Source organism: Zosterops lateralis, assembly GCF_965231275.1.
Source record: "Zosterops lateralis genome assembly, chromosome: 9".
Lineage (NCBI taxonomy): Eukaryota > Metazoa > Chordata > Aves > Passeriformes > Zosteropidae > Zosterops > Zosterops lateralis.
In genome coordinates, this window is record NC_139769.1 from 5,995,438 (window position 1) to 6,001,515 (window position 6,078).

A 6,078-nucleotide genomic window follows, 5' to 3' on the forward strand; every position below is an offset into this window, starting at 1 on the left:
ACATGAATCTCTGGCCCAAGGATGGCCTAATTTCAATTTATCACCTGATAGGAAATGTCCTCTGGATTCTTTGTACGCTGGGAAGAGGGAATGACAAGTTCCTCCCAGCTCCCATTTTACTAACCAAAAAAAAAAAGCCTCTTCTGTAAAATTGTAGTACAAGTAGTCAATAAGGAAAATTCAGAAACACTACCAGTCAGCATGGTAATAATTTGGTGTATAGCATTTCTTTTCTAGCTCTTAACTGGGCAAGGGATCTTCTCAGCTCAAGCAAAGAAAAGCACAAAACACTTCAAGCATCTTTGATCATGCCTAATTCCTCTAATGAAGAATAGCTGGGAAACAGCCCTAAAATAGTTATCAAACTGAATTCCACAACATTTTCACACACAGAAAATAGCAGAGGAAGAAACACTTCCAGCTTTGTGTACATTGGGCTTTAGTGCTTTTTTGTAACTGCTGCAAACATCAGTTCAGCTTCAGTCAGGCCAAAAACCAGGAAGACACCAGGGAAGGCACAATTACTGCATTGCTTTACATACAAAACCATCCCCTGCACAGGGCTCAGCAGCACTGCCTAAAGCACCAGCTGATGCCTCAGGCCTCCATGGGAAAGCTTTCCACCTTTGTCACTAGGCTGGAAGCAAACTGCAACAGAAATCCAACAAAACAGTGTTTGAAAAAATTGTTAGTGTGAAAATACCATTTCCAAATGTAAAGCCCTACTCAACCCCACTGCGCCATCAAGCTCCTAAAAACAAAAGTTCATCAAGCTTCCTGTGGGTATTAAAAGGAAGGGGAAGAAGTGTGGGAAACAAGCAGCATGCAATAGAATTCTTGACAGACAAACCCAGACAATCCCAGCAGAGCTTACTGGAATGCTTCTGGACCTTCAGTGCATTCCCTTAAACAAGGGATACTACTAATACCCCACTGATTCATAAAGAGGTTTGTAACTTCAGTTGCCAACAAGATATCAGAGGTATAGCATTACAATACTAATACATATAGCAAGCAAGACAAAGATATTTATATATTCTAAATAAAACACAGAGACAAAATATAGAGTAGTAAAGCTATCAGCATTATCTGCAAATAACTCCATATGAAAGTTGGTAATTTCTACTCAAGAAACATAGAGACAAACAAAAAAAACCAATGCAAGTGGAAATCCAGTACTGAGTCCATGTTTTCCTTTTGCTCAGTGCACACTGGGGACAAAACATGTGAAAAGTTCAATAGATCAACACCAAAATTTCAAAGCATAAGGTATGGTCACACTGCTGAATAGTGACACTTCCAAATCATCAAATTCAACATGAAAATAAAACAATGCTGAAGTTTCCTAAAGGTCTCTTTTCCCCGGCCTTCATAACTAACGCAACTATTGCCTTAAGTTTATCCCCAGACTGAGGATATCACACAAGCTCTTCAGAGAGAACTCCAGCTCCACACTTCCTAAAACACACAGGATCTACAGGTTGTGACTCCACACCTGTTTCTCACATAGTTTATCACCTTTATTTTTTTTTCCCTTGTTTTTTTTTTTTTTTACTGTAACAGAACTATGCCTGAGCAAATCTCAGCTGACTGGACTTGCTTCTTTACATCCCCTCTCCCTTGAGCAGATCCAGACGAAGGAAAAGGGAAGGAACAATTTACCCTCTGTTGACACCCTGAAATTCCTGGCCATGCACTGCTTCCCTTCAACCTATGTTTTTAAATTAATTAGATTTCTCCAGTAACTACCTTTAAAATAGTTTAAGTGACACTTTATGGACTTCCTCTGCCACTCATGTTAAGCCTATTTGATGCTGATGTACTACTTGGAGGGCTGTTATTTCTGAAAAAGAAGTACCAATATTAGCCCTCTCTGCTTGTCTCTTGCAGCAATACAGTAGTAATATAATTACTGATGGAATAATCCAGTAATAAACCAGACTGGAATTATTCAGTGAAAGAATACATATAAACTCACCTTAAAAGTATTTTTCCTGTCTATGGCAGCCTGAACAGCAGCTAAAATGAAACTCAGCCAAACAAATAGTAAGTAGGAATGGACTTTACTTGTATGTAAAAATAAAATTATTTATATAGATAAGACGAATAATCATTCTTTACATATAAATTATATTTGTGTGCATTATGATAAAGGTAATTTACTTTTATCACAGTGATTTTTCGGTGTGCTATTTTTTAATAACTATATAGCATGTTTTGCTGCAGTCATTAGTCCAAAAATTGTATCAATGCATATCCTGAATTCTATGTTCAGTAATTAATTCCAATTCAAGTAGAAACTACTATGTCAATGAAGGATCCCTGATATATATTTTTTATCTTCCCATACATCTGCATTAATTGACACAATTTTCCCAGTATTGCAAGATATAGCCAACACTTCCAGCTAACACAGAAGTAAAAGCTGTCTCTTATCAGCTAAAACTCAATACTTTCAACTACTTTCAGCCATTTACCTTTGACTTCTTACTGCTTATCAATAGAAAAAGCTTTGTCAACTTGTAGTTCCATTGTCCCTTTCTCAGTGCTTTAGAGAAACAACAGGAGGGAAAACCAACCATATTAGTTCACATTTCTGTCCGTGTAAAAGTCCAAGTCTCCTAAAGAATCACAAATAGAACCATTAACAGGCCACCTTTCGATTTCTTTAATCTCAATCACATTACAAAAATAAACATTAGCCTTTATATAACACTTTCAAAGAAGCCTATGAATACACTGGAGTCTTAGAACAGTGTTCTGGAAAAGATCACAGATTCATCAGCACACAGACTAACTGTGCACTGAAACTATCACTCCTCACATGATTTTCAGTTAAGAAAATCAGTTTTATTGGGAAGATTCTCACCTTAGTACATCAAAAAGATTTTTCTGATCAGCAAAACATGAACACACAACTTCTTCCCAAAACCTCTTCTTGGCCAGCTTGTATTTGAAAGCAAAAAGCCACTCTAATCCTTTAGCAAAATAATTTCCAGGTAATTTTCTATAGATAGCCTGTACACTGAAAAACAAGCAAGCTGTTTTCTGCCAAAGCTGGCACAGCGAGTGGACAGACTATAAGGGACATTAAAAGCTTATCATTCTTTGGCCACAAGTTTTAATACTGCATCTTTGTTCAGTCTCTACCTTTGTTCCCTGAGACAATCACGGCCAGACTTTATGCCAAGCTAAAAAAACTGTATTTCATCTCAGCCTTAGCCCCAGGCCTCAGATCCTGAAACGAGTGTGTGTTTGAAAGGATTTAATCCCCAGCCTCGTAACTGACTCAAAGCTAACACACAAAAATAACACCCAATATCAGGAGTCAGCACGGCGGTTTTGGGGTGGGTTTCTTCCCTTCTCACACACTAAAGGAGGCACCATAAAGCAATGCAAATAAATCACAGTGTGACAGAACACGGTAACTTGTTCAGGGCTGATCAGGGCTTCAATTAGAGACAGAGGCTTGTTTGAAATTTTAGACCCTTCTTCAGCTTCCATTTCAGATTCCCCAAACCTCTGAAGAGATTTTTTAGTTTGTCTCTCTTGGGTCAAGGAGACTGTTCTTCTCATTTTGCATCACATGCTGCAACTTTATAAAAAGAAGCACACGGAGGGTTCAGGCAGTAACAAAGGATTTGGATGCTTCAGCCCCTGAAGGTGTATCTAAAATCTAGATTTGTTCCATGCAATCAAAATTTACTTGCTAATACAAGTTAATTACAACGTTTTAAAGCCTTGCATAGTCAGTTAAATGCTGCCCAAAGAAAAGAAAAGAAAATCTTTTATTCAGGTAGAGCATCTTTTTTTATTTTCATTATTTTATTTGTTTTTACACAGTTCCTTCTGGGTTTAGTTCAGTCTGAACCCAAAAACTGAGGGCAGTGTTATTCATAAATTCTAATCTGAGACAACCACACTTAACAAGACTGACGGAATTCAGTTAACTTTTAATATCTGAACTTCATGAAAATATGTGTAAAAATGACACCCTCTGAAAAACCTCTGTCATAAGATAATAAGGAATATCCTGTCTATAAACAAAGAAGATTGTTAGCATGAAAACGTAACAGTTATCAATTTCCATCTGCTACTTGTTTGTCTGTCTGGTTAAGAAGATAAAAACATTTCTTGAGCCACGCTCTGCCATAGGCACCTATTTAGCCATAACATTTATGAGCAAGAAACTAGCCCACCTCTGCAAAAAAAAAGTCTGACATGCCAAGAGTGCCAGTTATTCTTAGAGTGAGACATGACCACAATTTCACGTAATTAGAGATGTTATAAAACGCATCCCGCCCGCTCTCCCCATCCCCCTCCACCACACTACCACCATTGCAGGAGTGACTTGTTACACATCGCGATGAGCAAGTAACATTCCCTGCCCGGGGAGAGAGAGCGGAGATCAGGCCATAAAAAAAGGGCACGAGATGCAAACAGGGATCCTCCCTCCCCTCGCCTGCCCTGCCCGGGCCGGCAGCCGCGGCTGCCCCGGCACAACCTCGCCCTGCCCCGCGCCGGTACCGCGGGCTGTCCCGGGGGGAGCAGCGGCTCCTTCCCCATCCCCGGGACCGCCGGCGAGGGGAGAAAGGTGCCCCGGGCGAGCGGGTCACCCGGTCCGGGCGCCCGGGGACGGAGGGGGAACGGCGGGGAGGGGGCTCGGAGCACCACGGCGGCTGCCGGGGAGGGCTGTGGGGCGCCCGCTGCCTTCCCCTTGGCGGCGTGCGGAGGACAAGGGCGGCGGGGCGAGGGGGCGCCGGGAGCCCGCAGGCCCGGGGCGCTGTCGGCGATACGGCGGCTGCACCGAGGCACCGGAGCCCTCCCCGCCCGCCCGCCCGCGGGGCCTCGCTGCGGGCGGCAGGGGCCTGGGGGAGCGGGGGTACCCCGGCCGCTCGGGCCCGCGGGCGGCGCGCCGGACGCCGCTCACTCACCTCGGGAGGCAGCAGGCGCCGCCGGGTCTGCATGGCGATGGGGATCCCCCGGGTCCGCCCCGGGAGCGCTGGGGGCCGGCGCGCCCTCGCCGCCGCCAGCCGGGCTCGCTCGCTGCCTCCGCGGCCAAGGCCGCCGCAGCGCCCGGCAGCAGCGCCCCCTGCCCGGCCCCGGCGGCAGCGCACGGCACTGCGGCACCGCCGGGGAGGCGGCGCGGAGATACCGCGCCCCCGCCCCGGGATCCGCGCCCCCGCCCCGCACCGGGCCCGGCTCCGGGCTCCGCACCGACACCCCCACGGCGGGCCGACAGCGGGACCGGCCGCCCGCTCTGTCCCCCCGGGACCCGCCGAGCCCCGCAGCCACACACACACACACAGACAGAGGCGGCACCGGGCACCCACCGCCACCCCCGGGCGCTGCCGCTGCCCCGCGGCCGAGGGACGCGCCTCAGTACCGGCTGCATTGTGTGACCGCTCCACAAAACCTGGGCAGAAGGACTCGCGGCTGGGAGCCGAACGTGTGTTATTTCGCCATTTCATGTTGAGTGTCTCCACTATCGGAGAGGGTGATACCATCCTGCGGGATGCCCTCAGCCACCCCGGGAGGCGCGAGGCCCGGAGCCGTTCGCTGGTTCCAGCCTCAGCAAAGAGGCTTCGAGAAATTAAAAAAAAAAAAAAATAACAAACAAACAACCCAACACACACTCGTTCCCCACAGAGGCCGCCAAGGCGAGCTGACAGGGTACGCCAAGCCGTGACACCGCGCCCCGAGTCTCAGCCGCTCTCTCTCAGAGGAGGCGGCCGCCCGTGCCCGGCCCCGGCAGCGGGAACGGGACTCTCCGCCGGGCCGCGGGCGCTCGGCAACTCCGAGAAATGTCTCTCCCCGCGTGTGCCGCGCTCCGGAGGGCGCGGGGCTGGCGAGGAGGAGGCAGGTCCCGGGCTGAGGACCGGCACAGAGCCCTCACCGCCGCCTGCAGCCTGACCCGGGCGAGCCCAGCGCCTCAGGAGCCCCTCACTCCTCTCAGGAACCTCTTGCCTCAGGAACCCTTCCAGTCCTCGTCTCGGAACCTCTTGCCTCGGGAACCCGTCATGGCTCTCCTCAGGAACCCCTCACCTCAGGAGTAGCCCATCCCTCACCTCAGGAACC

The 6,078-nt window shown here is 48.0% G+C and overlaps 1 protein-coding gene across 1 annotated transcript in view; it reads right to left on the bottom strand.

Annotated features, from left to right (window-relative positions):
- ZFYVE9 (zinc finger FYVE-type containing 9) overlaps positions 1-5,100 on the bottom strand; it is a 54,883-nt gene extending 49,783 nt beyond the window's left edge. The window contains exon 1 of the mRNA XM_083867581.1: positions 4,935-5,100. The gene's annotated coding sequence lies outside the window, so the exon portion shown is untranslated. The remainder of the gene's footprint in view (positions 1-4,934) is intronic.
- Positions 5,101-6,078: the final 978 nt, after the last annotated feature.